Raw genomic sequence first — 21,360 nt, 5'->3', positions numbered from 1 at the left:
TCCTCTTCAATCGAGGCTATAGTTAATCGATCTCAGGGTGAGGAGTAGAGCTTCGACATGCCCAACATACAAATCGACCTGCGAATACACTGCTTCTACTGACATAACACCCATATTATGAGTACGTTTGGGTGCCGTTAATACCAATATTTGTTAATTTATCACTAACATGTATTATTATTAATGTAACATTTTTTCAGATTTCAATCCTGAATTTATATCCGAGTAGTATAACCTGACCCTGTTCCTGGAGCATCGCCAGAAATGAAAGTACAAATTCTCCGCCATCCCGTGCTGTTTAAGAACCATTCCAAATCAATCGTCCCGGGAGGGTGAGAGGAAGAAGCATTTATGATGAACCTCGCGGTATGGTAGTTTCCCCACCTGAGCACTCTCATGACTTTTAGAAAAGAGGAATTAGAAAAAGAGCACTACTACAACCACTGACGACCCGACAATGTCAGGTCAGCCAGAATAATACTGTAGATCGACAAAATTTCACACCGTTAGAGTGCAACACTTGAAGCCCGTAGATATTGCTTATGATAAACAAAAAATTCACCAATCCAAGGTTATAAAATATGGACACAGAAATTGATGATAAAATTTCATCGTTGAAATTCTAGTCGGAAGATGAAGTATGATAAAGAAGGTAAAGTTCAAAAGCTGAAATGTGAGAAACTGCCGTAAAACATGACAACTTATTTCACTTTACGTAAGTTTTAAAAGGAGGAGGATAGAGCAAAAGGCAAGAAACAGCGCTTCTAAAGTGCAAAGGCCAGAAAGTTGTACCTTATTTTTTTTTTTTTTTTGCATGCATTATCGGCATATTTGGACAGTTTCATGACCGAAGCTTCTTTTAAGGTGATAAACCAGCTTTACTAAAACAGCGTCGAAACCTGTTTCTATAGACATCAAAACTTAGTTCACGTTCCAGTTAGTTATCTGAAAACAAGTATTTTACTAAAGGCTAAAAAAATTAAACTTTTGATTCTGTTGTTCATAATAAGCACCAAGGAAACTCAGTCCATGAGGAATCAGGACGGTGTGGCTGCAAATTGCGTGTATCGTTAATCAGCTGACTTGCAAGTAGGAAGAAACATATCCAGAAGGAAAACCATGCATTCGTTTTCCGAGACGGGATAAAACAGCCATGGTATGAAAGAAGTCAAAAGTACAGATCGTAATGTCTGTACTTTTATGAACTTCTTGTGCCTTTTCCATAGTATAACAGAACAGCGATCGTTGCCACCGTGCGAGCAGCGAAAATAAAACTGAAGTTGCAAAAAAATATAAAGCTAAAACTATCCTTATTCAAATGCACGTAATCAGCCAATGGGGGAAACCCCTGGTGCCGTTTGACCCTGAACACACTTTACATTTAATCAGCCAATGTACTGAATGAAAGGAAATGTAACGACTTTTTATATATTTTCCTGAAAATCACCACCAAGAAGTTTCATAAATTTTTCGACTCAGATTCCTATATAACCATCTGTGTTTGGAGTTATACATTAAAATAGTAAATAAATAAAATAATAATAACAATACCTAAGAATTAAACCAGAGTCAAGTTCATAACGAATTTAGCTTTCATTATTACTGTTTTGTTATTTCTTTTTATATACAATATTTATTTATTTGCAGTACCCCATTTATTCACGTAATTGTTACACCTTTTATACTGGTTTTATAATCTGAAGATAATGGCGCCACAATTATGGGAGAAATTTTCGGAGTGCCGCAAAAACTGCACATGAAATGCTATAAGCAGGGGTCGGCAACCTTTCACGGTTGTAAGTGCCAGTAGTGGAATTTTTGAAATCGGAGTCTGTAAATGGGACCGTTGGTAATTTGCAAAAATGAGTGCAACATTGAACGCAAATAAGTGGAGCTTTATTTTGAACTTGCGCGTTCTAATTAGAATTGTCACACGTTCATCATCATCACCACCCATTTTCAATTCACTGCAGGATGAAGGCCTCTCAGCAACTTTCCAGTTCCTTTTGTTTTGTGCAATGGCCATTCATTTACTATCGACGAACTCGTGAATTTCATCTGTCCATCTCCGTTGTCTTCCAGGTTTTCTTTTAGCTCCTCTTGGATACCATTCTGTTATTTTCTTAGTCCATCTGTCATCACGTCTTCGAGCTATGTGTCCTGCCCAAGTCCATTTAAGTTCTTTAGTTTTGATAACAATATCCTTTACTTGTGTTTGCTGCCAAATCCATGTGTTCCTCTTTTTATCCAACGGCCTAATTCCTAATATAATTCGTTCCATTCTTCGCTGTGTAGTTTTCAGCTTCTCTTCCATTCTTTTGGTGAGTGCCCAAATTTCACTTCCATAAGTCATTGCTGGGGAGTACTCACCGGTTCATTATTTTACGTTTCAGACAAATTGGGATATTACTCCTCAGTATGTGACTGTTTCCTGAATGCTATCCATCCGAAATTTATTCTTCTCTTGACTTCCAGCCATTTATCATTGTTACAATTTTTACTCCTTCAATGATTATATCCCTTTCATATAATGGCATACTTGTTCATCATTACTTTTGTTTTAGCCATATTCATCTTTAGTCAGAAATCCTTATTAACTCGACATAACTGATGGTTTATGATCACAATGTCATCTGCAAATCGTAAATGGTTTAGGTACTCTAACCAAGACTACTTATCTTCCCAGATAAGTATCTGGTATTCTGTGTCTAGATACGTATCTAGACACAGAAGAATACAAAGCGTTCAGTAAGTTCGCGCGGGATCTTTTCGCAAGGAGGCCATTGATCGCACTGCATAATAACGCAGGAAATTAACAAAGCAGATTAACGGTAAGCCAGCGCCAAACGAACAAAAGAGCAGCAAGGAACCTAAGTAAATGCATGGTGCCACTATCAATAAATCCTTACTGACAGAACACCCGGAAATAACTTACCTAAACTTGACGCTACTAAATAGAGAAGGTAATGAACAAAGAGGAGGAGGATGCCTATGGTGTCCCAACACCGATGACGAATACGTCCCAAATCAGCCTCATGTCTGATGAACCGGAACTAACTACCCACAATGCGACGAGTAGTAGTAGTACAAGATTCCCCACCAAAATTGAAACTAGCAAATGGAATAACTGGAATTATAACTGAACGACACAAATACCAACATATGGAATGACCTCTCTTCTCCGGGCTGGGTGGACTACAAGCATCCTGAATCTGACTTTCGTTAATTTGGCGATCTAAATCGGGTTGGGGCATCCAGTTTCTTTAAAACTCCTTTATCTTCACTTTGTCCCCTTATCTCTATCTGTTCCCCTACTCAAACTTAACTTACAAGTATGGCCATAAAGTAACTTAATTGAACTAGCGCAAAATTTAACCCCACTCACTCACTTAAACCTGGGTGCCTGACCTTCCTCCTAGTGGCAAAGTGTGGGCAACAGTGGGTCCCAACGGCTAAATGGTCAGAAGACCAATAGAACATAACACTACACAGCATTACACTCCCCACACACTCTTAAATCTCTAGCCTCCACAGAGTACTGTGATACACAAAGAGGGTATACAATGCGGAGATGGGAAAAACCTCTAGTAACATCAGAGAGCTAACACACTTTACACTTTCCATTCACATTGACTTCTTTCTGTGACCTGTCCAAACTTCTGAAAGCTTCTTCAAGGGCAGCAGTAAACAACTTCTGAGATATTGTCTCCTTGTCAAACTGCTTTCTCAATTTTAAATTTGTTACTGTCTTCATCTAGTCTAATAAAGGAGGTAGCATTCTCATATATTTCCTTCAAAATCATAGTGTATGGGGCGTCAGATGTGATATTAAGTGAAGGTGATCTATAGATGAGAATCCTATCCTAAAGCCAGCTTGCTGTTTCGGTTGATTCTCATCAACATTCTTTCTAATCTGTTAGTGATTACCCTTGTGAACAACTTGTAGATGTGACAAGCTAATTGGTCTATAATTTCCAGTTTCTGATTTGTCTCCTTGCTGATGCAGCAAAACTATGATTGCATCATTCCATTCCTTAGGGGTCATACCTTTCCTAATGTATTTTGTGAAGTGTTGCCAGTTTCATGTCATGTCTCTTGCTCCCAATTTTAACAGCTCAACAGTAACTTCATTTTCACCCGGGGCTTTTTGATTCTTCCTTTTCGTCAATGCATGGTCTACCTCATCAGGTAGGATATTGGGTATGTCACATGTTGCAAATTTGTGATCCATCTTCCCCACTGCTGGCATCATTCCCTTGCTCCTTATATAATACTGTACTTTATAGTAGTCTTCTGCTATCTTAATTATGGCTTCTCTGCTATTTATAGTTATATACCAATCACTATTCTTCAGATTCAGTATCATTTGTCTTTCTGTATTACTGCTCATGGCTGCTGATTTAAGTCCTTTGTTTTCCCTTAATGCTTGTTCTACTTTTCTTGTGTTAAATATTCTTATGTCTGGAGTTTAGGAACCTGCAAGGTGATCTGATTGAGGTATAAGGCCTAGAATGGTTTGAACAAGTTTAATGTTGATGGGATGTTTCCTCTTGCCCAGATTAATCACCCAATGGGACATAAATTCAAATTGGGGAAAGACTGTTGTAGAATAGATGTGCAGAAATTTGCCTTTAGCCAGCAGGTGGTTGATTTCTGGAATAAACTTCCATCTGTCATTGTAGAAGTGGACAGCTTAAATAAATTCAAGGCAGAGCTAAACAAACATTTGGAGCAAATGGATGGGTGAAACAGGAAGGGTTTTTTTTTTTGCTGATGCTATATAAGCTTGCTTTCTTGCATCATATGTCTCTACTAATGCCAATGTCCTCTCTAAAAGCTTTGCATAACTCAGTATACTCAATTTTGTTCCTGTCAGTGTTTATCTTGCTCTTCATTTGTCATCTTCGGTTTATCATGACAAGTGTTTCTTAACTAATTTTTTCTTCTTTGGATTTCTTTTTATCTATAGGTTTCTCAGTCTATCACTTTCAGAAAGTTGTATTCTTCATCGACATCTTGGTCCTGAAAGATCTGCAGAAGTTCAAACATGTTCTTAAGTTCCAGCACAGTGCTTTTTCTCCTCTTCTGTTATCTCAAAGCCCTTTGTATTATTTACTCGAGTCAGTTTTTTTCCTTTCTTTTGTTACATCTATATCAAGAATGCATGTTACCATTCTGTGATCACTTTGAACATTTAACTTGTTCAGGACGGTAACATTGTTCACAATATATCTTCTATAAGTGAGCATGAAGTCAATTTCATTAGTTGTTAAATCCATTTGGGCTTTTCCACATCCACTTTCCTTTCACCCTTTTTTTGAAAAGGGTGTTAATTACTGACATTCCTCAAGAATCTGCAAATTCCACAAGTCTTTCACCAATTTCAAAATTTCCTATAGTTACCCTTTCTGCTCTGTCTAATCTTAGCATTGAAGTCACCCATAATGATGGTGAAGTGAGTTTTCTATTCATCTAGAAGTCTCTCAATTTCAGTGTACTCTTCATGGCACGATGTTGGTGCATATATAATTTATGCCTTTAGTTTGTAACTCTTAGAAATCCTTAGTAGTAAGTAATCTTGACAACCTTGGTGATGTACTTTTGAATTCCAAAATGTTTTTTATATCTTTATGGACCAAAGAGCCAACTCCACCCTCACTACTGTCACTGAGTCTCATTCTCGTTACCGATCCCCATTCTCCTTCGCCATCTGAATAGCCTTTTTTTCAATTTAAATCATTAACATATCGACACACAGTTTTCTTCCTGCTGTTCAATTTCCAAGATACAGGAGTTTATCTTCTACAAAGAGATCATGTACATAATAACAGAAGGAAAATCACGTACATAATAACAGAAGGAAATGCTTATATGTTATACCACCAGGCATCACCAGTTTCCAGAAACTGTGTCCAGAAAGGTAACCACAACAGCAGCAAATCATCAGGAATATGAGACTAACTAATCTCTTTCCAGATCAATATTTTGCACATATCATGTTCCATCAAAATAGTTAATCAACTATGTCATTTAGCTTCACATTATATGACTGCATTTAGTGAGAATTTAAGTGGCTTAACTAGGATATGGAAAGTGTGGCTTCAGTCATAGGCATCAAATGTCACTTAAAAAAAAAAGTAACTACGATTTTTACTATTTAAATCAACTATTAAAAATCTGTGACTAGCCACTTTTTTTTAAATAATTATAAAATAAAATAGTTAATGCTACTTGGCCACTGAAATTTATGGAGTTAGAACTGTCCCAGTCTCATATTATTTTTGCAGCCAAGAGGAATTTAAATTGCTTAGTTAATACAATGGTCTTGGTCACTGCATGAGGGTGTAAAGTTTGTGCACCATAGAATGCCATCCAGAGTTAAATGGTTCACAAATTTTAAAAATTACAAAACAGAGAGATTACAATTATTCTTGGTTTTGTTTGCTTTACTATAAACATTACTAAGAAGTTAGCAAACACCAGTATATTATCAACAATTTTTTTCAACTATAAATTATAAAGAGAGTGATAAAAATTCTGAAGGGGGGGAAAAAAAGGCTTTTTTGCAAAACACACGTGTGTGTGTGTGTGTGTGTGTGTGTGTGTGTGTTTTAATTTATGTGCTCGTCGGCCATTACAAAACAATTGTCGACAATTATTTATTTTTTATTTTTAAGGAGAAACTATATGAATTTGTCCAAAGAAACCTCATAAGCACATGGCATTCCTGGCAGAGGTCAATGTCCACAGCTGAACAAGCTTTACCTTCACAATGAGTTGCACTGATATTGTGCTACTTTCAAACCAATGTCTGAAAGCAGCAAAAGTACTGTACTATTATCTTCAAAGATATGTTTAAAGCAATGCAACTAACAGATAAGCCTTTTGACGATGCCATTTGTTGTCATTACATCGCTAAATGGTTCATCTTCCATTTAGTCATTATCTCATCAATTAAATAAATAACAAATAACCTTTTGACAATATCCTTTGTTTGAGAATAGTGCAATACCAGGATAACTTAGGAATGGCAAAGTTTCTTGTACTGCGAGTATTAAACCATTCCATTAACTAAGAGGTTTAGGTCCTGCTAGCTGTTATACACAACACAGGACAGGATGCCCCTAACTCCATATTATTTAATTATACTTTATAATTTATTTATTATAATACAACTAATTTCATTTATTATTAATGATTAAATAATGAGTTTTATTAAAAAATCATTATTTAATTCTTACTCTAGAATAGTGTTATCTTTATTTTCCATATTCTTTATGGTTGAAGCATTTTGTCCCAAGTACCTTGTGCAACATGAGTGAATATGATCAATGTTAATAATATTTTATATTATTAACATAAAATAAATTATATATAATGCCATCTGCACACAACTTTCTTAATCTCACTGCAAAATTGTGCATAGATAGGTGATACTGCCCTTCATGGCCACAAGTTAATAGCAAAAATGCATAGGAAAAAAAAAAACATGATGCTACACTTCATTAAGATACAGACCAAGATGATGAAAGAAATGTGTAAAAGTAAAAATAAATAATAGAATAACAATAGTATACAAAAACTGAATAATTTTTTCCAAGTCAAAGCAGCCACTATGGTGCTCAGCTCAATTTTGGGCATATGTACTACTCAGGCCACAATGCTAAGGCTGGATTTAATGGTGTGCAGTTGCTCCAGGGGCCAAAGGTTGAGAGGAACAAAGGGATTCTCTTACCAGGAGAGGCTTAAATTCTGTCAGTTGCAGTATCTCGAGACTAGGCACCTGCAAGGTGATCTTGATTGAAGTGTACAAGGCCTTGAATGGTTTGAGCAGGCTCAATGCTGATGAGATACTTCCACTTGTTGAGATTAAGAACATGAGAGGGCACAGATTCAAATTGAGGAAAAACAGTAGTAGACTAGATGTGCAGAAGTTTGCCTTTAGCCAACAGATAGTTGATTTCTAGAACAGACTTCCATCTGTTGTAGTGGAAGTTGATAGCTTAAATAAATTTAAATCTAAACTAGACAAACATTTGGAGTGACTGAATGGGTGAAATGGAAAGTTTTTTTTTTTTTTTTTTGGCTAATGCTCTATTTGCTTGCTTTCTTGCATCATATGCCTCAACTAATGCTATCACACCTTATTTGAGCTTCTAAAAATGTGCACCAGGACCCCAGACAACCATCATTAGCAAAGACACATGAGGCAAGAAAAGAAAGCTTATATAACATCAGCCAAAAAAAAAACCCTTATCTCGCCCACCCACTCACTCCAAATGTGTGTCAAGTTCTGCCTTGAATCTATTTAAGCTATCAACTTCTACAACGACAGATGAAAGTTTGTTCCACCAATCAACCATCCACTGGCTAAAGGCAAACTTTCGCACATCTATCCTACAACTGTCTTTGCTCAATTTGAATTTATGTCCTCTCAGGCGATTATTCTGAGCAAGAGGAAGAATCCCATCCGCATTGAGCATGCACAAACAAACCATTCAAGCTTTATACAACTCAATCAGATCACCTCGCAGGTGCCTAGTCTCCAGACACTGTAATTTGCAAAACTTAAGCCTTTCTTCGTAAGAGCAACTCTTTGTTCCATTCACTAATCTTACTGCCCTTCTCTGTACTCATTCCAACAGCTCTACATCCTTCTTAAAATGAGGCCTCCAGACCTGTATACAGTACTCAAGGTGTGGCTTGACCATTGCCTTATACAAGGGGATAATCACCTCCTTATCCCTACTAGAAAAATTCCTGTATATCATTGACAAGATACCATGAGCTACTCTTGTAGACCGTCTCCACTGCTCAGAAAACTTCATATCTGCCTGCACAATTACCCCCAGGTCCTTTTCATTCTCTACCACAGTCAGTGTGGTACCAGAGTTGATACATTACTCTGGGATTACTTTACATTTGTCACTGTTATACTTCATTTGCCACCTCTCAGCCCATCTGCTCAACTTTTCTAGATCCTGTTGCAACAGTGCACTGTCAGTATGCCAACCTTCATATTGTCTGCAAACTTGGACATTAAAATTGATGTACCATCATCAATATCATTTATATATACAGAAAACAATGGACCCAACACTGAACCCTGAGGGACTCCACTAATAACATTAGTCCACGAAGAGAAGTGCCCATTGATTACCACTCTGTCTTCTCCCACTCAACCATCCCTTTATCCATAGTAGCAATTTGCCTCCAATGCCACACTGCTCCAATTTGTGCAGCAGTCTTCCATGTGCAGTAGTATCAAAGGTTTTTCTAAGATCCAAATATATGATATCAAAGTTATTCTTTGCATCCACTGAGTGGAAATCTACATGGGAAGCATTCAGAGAAGTAACTATAGAGGCTACTATAGTTTTTATGAGACAACTAAGATTCTCTTCAATGTTTAAATCTAAATGCATCTCATATAAAATGATGAGACAGTGGCAGAGAAGAAAAATGTGTGGTATTTATAGAAATTATCCAGTTCCTTTATGACTACATCATAGTATCCGATCAAATTAGTCAGACAAGACTTCCCCTTAACAAACCCCCTGAAGTCTTGTCTAGATGATCCTGTAATGCTTCTTTAACCAGTGCCTCCATTAATTTCCCTGGAACAGAAGTTAAACTAACAGGTTTGTAATTACCTGTCTCCCTTTGATCCTCCTTTGTGGATTGGGGTCACATTTGCACATCTCCAGTCCATGGGTACCTCCCCTGAGTCCAGGGAAGCTCTCATAATTATGGCTAAGGGTTTGCTTACTTCTTTTGCCACCTCCTTTAATATAACTAGATAGATTCCATCCACCCCAGGTGCCTTTCTTGTATTTATCTTCAAAAAGTTCTCCTCCACTTTACTCTCAGTTATTACAAGATTCTCTAGCTTACTGCCAGAGTTGAATACACCTCTGGCGTTCCCCTCGCTGAATAACTCCTCATGTGTGAATTTTGATGCAAAATATTCATTGTTTGTTAGCTACCTGAGCAGGATCATCAACAGTTGACCCATCGATATCAAGTGGACCAATCTGATTCATCCCCTTCCTTCTAGAGTTTACATAAGTAAAGAACTCTTTGCTGTTTTTCTTTGCATCCCTTGCCAAAGATTTCTCGTAATCTGCCTTCGCCTGCCTAACCTCCTTTGTAACTTGGTTACAGATCAACTTGTATCTATCATACGCTTCTGTGTCACGTGTTAATAGTAGCTTCCAAGATAAGTTCTTTGAATGCTTCCCATTTTGAATTTGCTGTTGGTAACATCATGAGTTGGTCCCACTGTATAGAATTTAAATACTGTCTCAGTCCATCGTAGTCGCCTTTAAGAAAGCAATAACCCTACCCTTTACCCCTAATGGTAGTTACCTCTTTGAGTAAATCCCACTTCAGCACACTGATCACTGCCATCTAGTGGTTCATTTACCTGCAGATTCTTAATGCATGAAGAATCACTACTGATAATCAAATCCAGGGTATTACTCCCTCTAGTTGCCTCCCGAACGTGCTGATGTAGAAAACAATCATCCAATAAATCCACAAAAGCCTTGCTAGTGTGTGAGTGACCAGCCCCCAAATTCCAGTCAATATCTGGGAAATTAAAATCCCCCATTAAAAGACTCTGATTTACTGGCCCACTCCATTTCCCTGTACAATATCTTATTATACTCATCAGAGTCATTAGGCCTATAGCACACTCCTACTCTCAATTTTGATTTCCCTATGCTTATGTCACACCAAACCGACTCGACACTGCACTGTCCAGCAATGTCCACTGGCTTCACTTCCTTGGATTTTATGTATTTCTTAACTAATAGCATAACCCCTCCTCCCTTCCTACCTTGTCTATCCTTTCTGTAGACATTGTAATCCCCAAATTCCAGTTCTGCATTCCTTATATCTGTGTGACACCACGTCTCTGAAATCGCCACAATATCTGCCTTTGATGTTTTGAGCAATACCTCAAATTCATTTACTAAACTCCTAGCATTGGTGTACACGCAAGTATACATGCACCTGTTCTTTTTCTTAGCTACCCTAACACAACCTATGTGTTTATTTGTACCCCAATGATTCCCAGCAGTCTCTGAAATATCCTGCATCTTAATTTCCAGGCTGCGGCTCATTCCAATAGAAGCAGTGCAAGAATCACTTTCACCTCTGCCAGTGGCTACTGTTAATCTATTAGTCCTTGTATCCCCCCATTAGGGTTACTAAGAGTGAAAAGAGGAGCATACATACTTGCATGTGCACCAATGCTAGGAGCATAGCAAATAAATTTAAAGAATATGCAGTACTGGTTAAATCATCAAATGCACAAACATATTGCAGAGATATCAGAAATGGTGTCACTCAGACATAAGGTACACAGAATTTGAATATGGGAAGTACAATTAATGTGTGCAGAAAGGACAGACAGCACAGGAGGTGGAGAGAATTATGCTTTCTTAAATCTAAGGCAATGCATTCTAGATGACATGGGTGGCCAGTGTAACATTGACTCAATTTGGTGTGACATAAGCAAATGGAAAATAAAAACGACAGTATGAATGTACAGGGCAAATACATGAATGAATATGAATGCATAGGCAGAGTAATTTTTCCAGTATGAGTTGTTCCAGCCAACTCATACTGGAAAAATTTAACTTTCCTGATATTGACTGGAAATTGTGGGTAGGTCAATCACACAGTATTAAAACTTGTGGATTTACTGATTTGTTATTGTTATTTTGGTTTTTAGGAGCATTAGCAACTAAGGCCATATTGCTCCGGGATATGCGGTGGTCATTCCCTGACCTTTCTGCATCCTCCATATTTGGTGGTGACGGGCTCGAACCCCGGTCTAATCAAGAAGCGTGTGCTACACACTGCTGCTCCTTCCCACCTGGCTACGGAGGCGCCTGGATTTACTGAATTACTATTTCCTACACTAGCATGTTAGGCAACGAGATATAGCAATACTCTTGATCTGATTATCAGCAGTGACTCCTCATGTATTAAGAATCGACATATAAGAGAGCCATAGGGTATCGGTGTATTTCTGTGAGATTTAATTAAAAGGTATAACTACTGTCAAGAGCAAAGTGAAGAGTTTTTGCTTTTAATAAAGTTGACTGAAGTGGTCTCGGGCAATTTTTAAAATCTATGCATTGGCACCAGCTGATGTCTTACCAATATTACATTGAAAGGACAGAATTCCTAGGATACCTGGTTCCTAGGTAGTTGTTGGCGCATCGGCTTCTGTGGCCATAATGCACCTCCCAAGGTTTTTGCAGTACTTTTATCCAAGCCCTAGGTGGGATTCGAACCCGCGACCTTTGGGTTGCTAGGCAGGTACTTTACCCACCCGGCTAGCCCGGTCGGCCTGGTTCCTAGGCAATGTGACACTGTCACCACTCTCGCTAGTGGACTAACCCACCGCTTGGCAGTTATATAGGCACATTGAATTCATATAGACAGTAATTCGATATCAGTATGAATAAATGTCATGAGTTAACTGACTTTGAAAGAGGAATGATAGTGGGTGCCACGATGCATGGGTCACTATCGCAGAGGTGGTACAGAAATTGCGTTATTCCCACTCAACAGTATCAAGAGTATATTGGAAATAGGCCATTTCTGGAATAACATCTCATCATGGACACTGCAGATGTTATTCCAGAAATGGCACAGAAAGATGGTGGAAAAACATGGCCATCAACATCTGTCTCACATTGTTTCAGCCAACCAGAGAGCAACAGTGGCACAAATCACTGCCGACTTCAACAAAGGAGGTACCAGAAACATCTCCACCAAGACCATCAGGCAATCATTAGCCCCAATAGGTTATGGGAGCCGCATGGTCTTAGCAATGGGACCCACCAGAGTCCCATTGCTAACACCACGACACAGGACTCTATGCCTCAACTGGGCGAAAGAACATTGGCACTGGACCTTGAATGACTGGAGACAGTTCTCCTGATCTGATGAGTCCCATTTCCAGTTATTTCAAGCAGATGGGAGAGTATCAGGCAGAAACCGCACAAAGATTTGCACCCATCATGTTAACAAGGAACTGTTCAGGCAGGTGGAGGGTCAGTAACAGTCTGGGGCGTGTTCAACTGGCACATGTTGGGACCTCTAGACGCATCTCTGAATGGTTCAGGTTACATGTCCATCCTTGCATGGCCATCTGCATCCCTTCATGGTCATCGTACACCCACAGGGCAATGGACTCTTCCAGCAGGACAATGCACCTCACCACAGAGTCTTGGTGACTAGAACATGGTTCAGAGAGCATTCAGCATATTTTAACACTATGGAATATGCCTCCCTGTTCACTGGACATGAACCCTGTGGAGAATCTTTCGGATGCTATGGAAAGGTTTATTCGAGCTTTGGATCCTCCACCCAGGAATGCGAAGGAATTATGGATGGAAATACCTGTGGAATGGTTTCGTGAATTAGTGGATTGAATGCCTTGCCACGTGACTGCCCTTATCTGGGCCTACCAGTTACTAGGTAAGCATGCCATGATTTTTGTCCACTGAGTGGAAATCTACATGGGAAGCATTCAGAGAAGTAACTGTAGCGGCTACTATACTTTTTATGAGACAACTAAGATTCTCTTCAATGTTTAAATCTAAATGCATCTCATATAAAATGATGAGACAGTGGCAGAGAAGAAAAACGTGTGGTATTTATAGAAATTATCAGTTGATACAGAAGCCTAGGGTAGATACAGACTAGTCTATAATCAAATCACAAAGGAGGTAATGCAAGCTAAGGCAGATGCCAATGGTTTAACTGCCGATGATCCTGCTCACGCTGCTGGCGAACTGAACAGGTACTTTGCATCTGCATTCAGGAATGAGTTCTTTGGGGAAGGGAATGCTGGAAGTCATCAAAATCTAACAGGGAACTAAAATGATTCTGTGATAATAAGCAGGAAAGTGGAAGAGACATTGTTGAAGCTAAAAGCAAATAAGGCATCTTAATTACTAGAGCTTCCAAAAGAAGTTCTTATGGACTGGAGATGTGTGAATGTATTCCCAATTCACAAAGGGGTCAAAAGGTGATACGATTAATTACAGACCTCTTAACTTTACTTCTGTTCCAGAAAAAATTAGAGTAACTGGTTAAAGAAGTAATGCAGGACCATCTAGAACAGCGTTTCCCAACCAGGGTCCATAGAAGCTTTGAGGGGGTTCACAAGAAAAAAAAATGTATTTCGGGGTTCATGATAAAATATTATAAATTTGTTAAATAAAAATAATAAAATAAACTAATGTCATAGAAAATTTCAGAAATTCACAGTTAGAAGATACTCTTATTTTTTGGAACCTTCTTTAGTTGACGCAAAAAAAAAAAATTTCTTTTCATAGAAAATTCTCGAAGAAGAAAACATTTAAGCACCGACTAATCTAGAAAGAGTCAGTCAGTCAGAGGCAGTCATTTCATTCTATAGTAAGTAATCGGCATTGTCGTGGTGAAATCTATTGTTTGTATTATTGAACGTTATTGTTCTAGCGAACCATATATTTCCATTAGTACCTACAAGCACTTCCAACATTAAATATTTGAGGTTAATAATAATATTATTATTGTTTTCAGATTACCCATGGCTCATGCAAAGAAGAAAAACAAGACAATATTTGACTGAATATCTGTCGTATGGTTTTATTGAATCACCAGAGAATATCATAAAACCAATGTGTCTTATATGTATGACTGTGCTGTCTATTGATAGCATGAAGCCAAGTAAGCTTCGTCACCATTTGGAGACAAGGCACAGCAAAAAGAAAAATAAATCAGTGGAGTATTTCAGAAAACTACAAGACAATTTTCAAGGAAGAAACAAATTGGATCAGATTTTTAGTAAACAAGCAAGCAATAAAGATAGCAGTTTATTAGCATCATATGAAATCAGCAAAATCTGGAAAGCCACATAGCAGTGGTGAAACTGTCATCTTGCATTCGATATCAGTTGTAATTTCAAAAATGTTAAACAAAAATGCACGTGAAATTACCAATAACCTTCCTTTGAGCAATAACACAATATCCAGACGCATTGATGAAATGTCTGAAGATGTAGAAAATCAACTTACTGCTCAATTACGAGTGAAACAGTTTGCAATGCAACTCTATGAATCAACTTTGATGGGCAATGAAGCACTTTTATTGGCATATGTAAGATGTATGGATGATAATCAACTCAGAGAGGAAATGCTTTTTGCAAGATTCCTCAAGACAGATACTAAAGGTGAAACAATATTTAAGGAAGTCCAGTCTTATTTTTGAGAAAAAAATATTCTACAGGAAAATTTAATGACATGCTACTGATGGCACTCCTTCCATGGTCGGTAGGTACAGAGGGTTTATCACTCATTTAAAAAATGCATTGCCAAAAGTATTTTGCATACATTGCATGATTCACTGCCACCATCTTGTGGCGAAGAGATGGAGTGGACGTATTCATGAAGCCTTAACTCTTCTAATAAAAGCTTTCAACCTCAGTAAGGCTAATGCTCTTCAAGATCGTCTCTTTCGCAAATTTTGTGATGAAAATGAAGGATTTGACAGTCTTGTACTGCATACAGAGGTGCGACGGTTGTCTAAAGGCAATTATCTTCGTCACTTCGTCGTCCTTTGGGACAGTACCGTATCATTTCTAAATGAAAAGGAGATTGGAAAACAGTTGGTTGCCATGAAACAGACATATTTTACCTCTCAGATGTGTTTGAAAAACTGAATTCTCTTAAGCTGCAGCAAGGACATAATCGTGATTTAATATCTAGCAAAGAAGACATTAATGCATTCCTAGGAAAACTCAAATTGTACAGTCTTAATATCTCACGCTGTTCATTTGACCAGCTTCCAAACCCTGCTTCAGTTAGCAGTGATTTAAAAGATGATGATTGTGTTGTGTATGTTGATCATTTAAAAAAAATTTATGAAGACATGCAAGGTCGGTTCAAGGAACTACTAGAACTGAACATTTCAGATTGGGTGCTGATTCCATTTGAGGTAAATGCTGCTGATGTTGAAATTGATTTACAAGAGGAACTTGTTGAATTGCGGTCTGATGAGACAGTCCAAAGTCTATTCAAAAAAGGAAAGACTGATGTATGAAAGAATAGTGACATTGCATGTAAATATCTTCTTTTATGGGAGAAAGCTAAAATGTATGTCATTGTTTTTCCATCATCTTATCTTGTGGAATCTGGCTTTAGTCGTGTAACACAGTTGTTAACAAAAAATCGTAATCGACTTGATATAGTAAAAAGAGGTGATCTTCGTCTGACTCGCACAAAGTTGGAGCCACATATTAAAATGCTAATATCAAAACATCAGCCACAAGGATCTCATTAGTAGGGCCTATTTAATGGGATCCTATTTAATAGCCTTAGAAATAAATTTATATATGTTGTTTGAAATAGTATTTTTTTTAAATTTTTTTTTACTAATTCTGTCATTACAAGTAAAAATGTTTGTTTTATCAATTAAAATTTCAAAATTTTGAATTTACATTTTTTATATTGTATTGGAATTGTTTAATTATTAGCTTTTACTAACCTACAAATAAATATTTCATTTAGGAATATTACATATGCGTATATGGGGGTCCACATACGTAAAGTTAGGACTCAGGGGGTCCAACAAGCAAAAAAAGGTTGGGAACCCTTGATCTAGAAGAATGCAGTTAAACAGTAGTTTTGTCTGGTCCAGCTGATTGGACACTGATTCAGTAAAAAAAGAATTTGAAAACCGCTGTTTTCAAAAAATTGCAAAAGGGTCACAAAAGGGCTGCTAGGGCAGTTCGTGGGGTTTTGTGAATGACACACAATCTCTCCAGCAGGGATAAGATGGTGATTATCTCATTGTACAAGGCAATGGTCAGGCCACATCTTGAGTATTACATACAGGTTAATGGAGGCCTCATTTTGGGAAGAATGTTGTGCCACTGGAGTGAGCAGATACAGAGAAGGGCAAAGAGATTAGTTAGGAGATCAAATGTGTGCGTGCTCTTATCAGGAAAGGCATCAATGCTGCAAATTGCAGTATCTGGTGACTAGGCACCCGCAAAGATATCCGATTGAGGCGTTTATGGCTTTGAATGGATTGAGTAAGCTAAATGACGATGACATGCTTACACTTGCTCAGACTACACACATGAGAGAGCACAAATTCAAACTGAGGACGCATAGTTGCAGGAAAGTGGATACTTTGAATAAATTAAAGAAAGAACTAGACAGACTGTTAGAGGGGATGTACAGGTGATATGGGAAGTACAGTACCAGGCCTTTTTTTTTTTTTTTATGTATAATCTTGCTTTTTTTGCATCATTTGCCACTAATACTAATGAAGTATCCTTGCTGGCAGAAAGCTGTGCTGGACAGTATTTGAAGCTTGAATCTGCAAATGTCAAGGGTTGCAATTCATTCTTTGTCAATGTTGTCTTATCATTGTTAAATGTCTTAAATGATAAGACATTAAACAATGATATGTACTGAGGAACTCAGGTTGTATATATATATATATATATATATATATATATATATATATATATCTCATAATGACTAATTAATCCAATTGTTAAATATCTTGACAATTAATTACAGTATATTACTTTTGTAACTTCCCCATAGCTTTGTTGAGAAATTTCACATAATTTACTGACTAATGGATTTCAATCAAGCCAAAGTGAACCATATAATAAATGATGGTACAAACTCCAGCAGATTTTAATAACTGCCAGATTCAAACTAGACTATTACTATAACTAGACAACAAGTGTATTATCATCTGATGATTAGTAATTCAATATAACTTTTATAGAATGTGGAAAATTTTGCTACAAAATGCAAAAGGGTAGGGGAGGTGCTACACCTGCCTGCTAATATGATATAATTGAACAACCTGAACAAGGAAAGGCTAATGAGAGAGAACTGAAATATTTGAAATATGAAAAATAAAAGAATAAATTAGAATGAAATTAAAAGCTGATACCCAATATAACTAACTCAAGCCAAAATGTCAAGCACAACTGTTTGTGCATGACTTGTGACTTTCAGTTTCATTCTATATTTTCCATATAGAAACCCAGTTTATATGAAACAAAGTGTTATTAGGCCTACAATTAAATTACAAGGTTATTATTACTGTATTTTGAAATTTGAAGTATTATAAAAAATAATGAATTTAGGAAAGGGTTTGTAAATAAAATAAAAAAATGTTGAAGAAACAATGTATATTATATTTATTTTGAACTTAACTAATTGTTTTACATGGTTTCACCTATAAATCACTTTTTTTACATAAGCAGAAATAAAGAAACTCAAGTAATTGCACACAAAGAAGAGTTAACGAATGTTGGGAAGAATTATTTTTTAAAATATGTAATCTTAAATTTTTCTTTGAAACATACGAGATTGTCTTTTTAACGAAGTGAGGTCTCTCATCCTCTTTAACAGTAGTATCTCTATAGAAATGCATTCAGACTGTTGCTCATTCCGTGCCATTGCAGTTTCTAGTGCAGTAGATCCATTATTAGCACAAAGAGGCAGCAGTATTAAAATTAAAAGCAAAATGACACAGTATTTCACTTTGAAATAGCCACAAACAAAAACTTGAACATTGAGAGTGATTAGAAACTAAAATGCCTACAATAACCTCACACTGCTGTGGCTTACAGCAGTGAAAGCTGAGTGAAAGCTAACCCCCCCCACACCATATTCACAATGGACAATGGCACAATAGACAATGACACATCAAGGTCACAGGAGACTCCTGGGTCCACACAGTAGCTAAAGCCAACATTTGATTTTTAACTCACGTAATGACAAATTAAGACTATTTCTATGCTATACTGCATATATCTTCGAATAAATAATCGGAAACGAATGCATTAAACAGCAGAATGCATTATACTGAAATATTAATTCAGTTATGAATTAATATTTCAGTATAATAACCAGTGCACTAAAAGTAGACACTAATTTGGGGGGGGGGGAGGCAGTGGTGATTTGGATAGTCACAGGAGACTCCTGGGTCCACACAGTAGCTAAAGCCAACATTTGATTTTTAACTCACGTAATGACAAATTAAGACTATTTCTATGCTATACTGCATATATCTTCGAATAAATAATCGGAAACGAATGCATTAAACAGCAGAATGCATTATACTGAAATATTAATTCAGTTATGAATTAATATTTCAGTATAATAACCAGTGCACTAAAAGTAGACACTAATTTGGGGGGGGGGAGGCAGTGGTGATTTGGATAATGTTCTGCTGTATTTGCTGATATGCCAAAAACGTACCACAGAAAAAGACTAGTGTGGTAATATCATCTTCCCATGAGATGATGAAATTCTTCAACAAAAGGTCAAAGCAGCAAAAAAAAAAAAAAAATTTACAAATAAAGGATTCACTTAAGCATGGGGAGCGAGGGGTGAAACCAGTAGAAACAGAACTACATTAAAAAAAAAAGGTGTTTATTCAGCAATGATGTGCAGTCATACAAATCTCATATTTTTAAAATAACATTAACTGAGAAAAAACATTAGGAGATATACTGACTCTCCCAAACATATATTATATGATTCATCAAGTATATAGCAGAACCAAATGATTGCAGAACCCAGAACTCAGACGAGATGTTGCAACCAAGGCATCAAGCCTAAAGCGCAGTAAGGTAAAAGGTATAAGAGTTAAGCAATTTAACGATATAAGTTCATATCAGTAGAACAAGCATCCAAGTAACTGTATACCTTATTCCAGCACTTACACTGACCTACAAAGCCATGATGAGATATATGGTATCTGCAGAATATATTTTTACCAGTCAATGCACTAACCATTACTATATCTATATACAGGGCCAGATTTACACATTATAAGGAACCTCGCTCTGCCTTAAATTCTTTTTTAATATTGTCACAGGTGAAGAGTAAGAGAGAAAGGCCTCATACATGTTATAGCTTAGGGCTATAACAAGTTTAAATCTGGCCCTGTCTATATGGTTTAAGCATGCTCAATGCTGATGGGATTCTTCCTCTAGCTCAGAAAAATCACCTGAGAGGGCATAAATTCAAATTGAGGAAAGACAGATGTAGGATAGACGTGCGGAAATTTGCCTTTAGCCAGCGGGTGGTTGGTTGGTGGAACAGACTTCCATCCCTTGTGGTGGAGGTTGATAGCCTAAATAAGTTTAAGGCTCAGCTGGACAGGTATTTTGAACGAACAGAGGGGTGAAGTGGAAGTGGGTTTTTTTTTTTTTGGCTGATGCTGCATAAGCTTGCTTTCTTGCATCAAATGCCTCTACTAATGCTAATATATATGTATAGGTGCAGTGATGACTTTTGACTGATACAGACAGAATTAGTTACACAACATATCCTATTTACCTATGACAGCTAGAAAAACAAGGTGTCACAATAAAATTCCCGGACTGGTGCTGTTAAGGTCATGTTCGAGTCTGAAAATAAATGGAAGTGTAAGTTGTAGTTCATACTTCCTCCAAAAAATGGTGGTACAAAGATTGTCAAGTAGGCTCACACGTTGCAAGTAACAACCAACTTCATTAGTAGCATTAACATTCCATGTCATGATTTTGCAATGGAGCAAGAAATGAATATTAAATTTTGCTTTAAACTGAGAAAATCTGCAACAGAAATGTTAAAAACTGTTTATTGTGATGAAACATTAAGTCACACCAGTGTGTTTGAATAGTATAAGTGGTTCAAATACATGAGGATGTTCGAAATGACCCAAGGAGCAGGCATCCATCAACCTCTCGAAATGAGGATAGAGCTGCAAGTCAAGGCAATTGTGGAAAGAGATCATTGTTTGACCCTCAGAATAATGGTCAATGAGCTGGATATGAGTAAGGAGATGATTTGTTAAATTCTGCATGAGGATTCAGGGGAAGGTCTGTGCAGCACAGCCTCATGAATAATCCAATAAGAGTCAGTCTCTCTCTCTCTCTCTCTCTCTCTCTCTCTCTCTCAGAGAGAGGTTTTAATGACTGAAGAGCTTTCTAGTTAAATTAAATCTGACTATAACAAACGATGAAGTAAGTGCATCACCTATTGGGGGGATTAAAGTTAAAATAGAAAATTGGCCATTACACATCTGAGATATAATCACAGGAAGCCACTTTGTTTTTAACTTCATCAATATTAATGCTGTCAAGCTTTCCTAATTGTGAAACTCCAAAACTGAAGACAAAGGCAGGTACCCATCGAAAGTATGGCACAGTTCCCACGCTAAGCATCTTTTAAAGGATGCATTTTAAGATGATGAAATTCTTCCACAGAAAGTAAGGAGGCAAACCATCCAAATACAGATGTCATTCTTAACTCTCATGCCAGGAAG

General features: G+C 37.2%; 1 protein-coding gene across 1 annotated transcript in view; it reads right to left on the bottom strand.

Annotated features, from left to right (window-relative positions):
• Fur2 (furin-like protease 2) overlaps window positions 1–21,360 on the bottom strand; it is a 319,466-nt gene that overhangs the window by 287,547 nt on the left and 10,559 nt on the right. The gene's annotated exons all lie outside the window — the stretch shown is intronic.

The sequence above is a fragment of the Mastigoproctus giganteus genome, chromosome 1, assembly GCF_048544385.1.
Source record: "Mastigoproctus giganteus isolate SK-2022 chromosome 1, ASM4854438v1, whole genome shotgun sequence".
In the NCBI taxonomy this organism is placed as follows: Eukaryota; Metazoa; Arthropoda; class Arachnida; order Uropygi; family Thelyphonidae; genus Mastigoproctus; species Mastigoproctus giganteus.
This window is presented reverse-complemented; position numbering and strand designations above follow the sequence as displayed.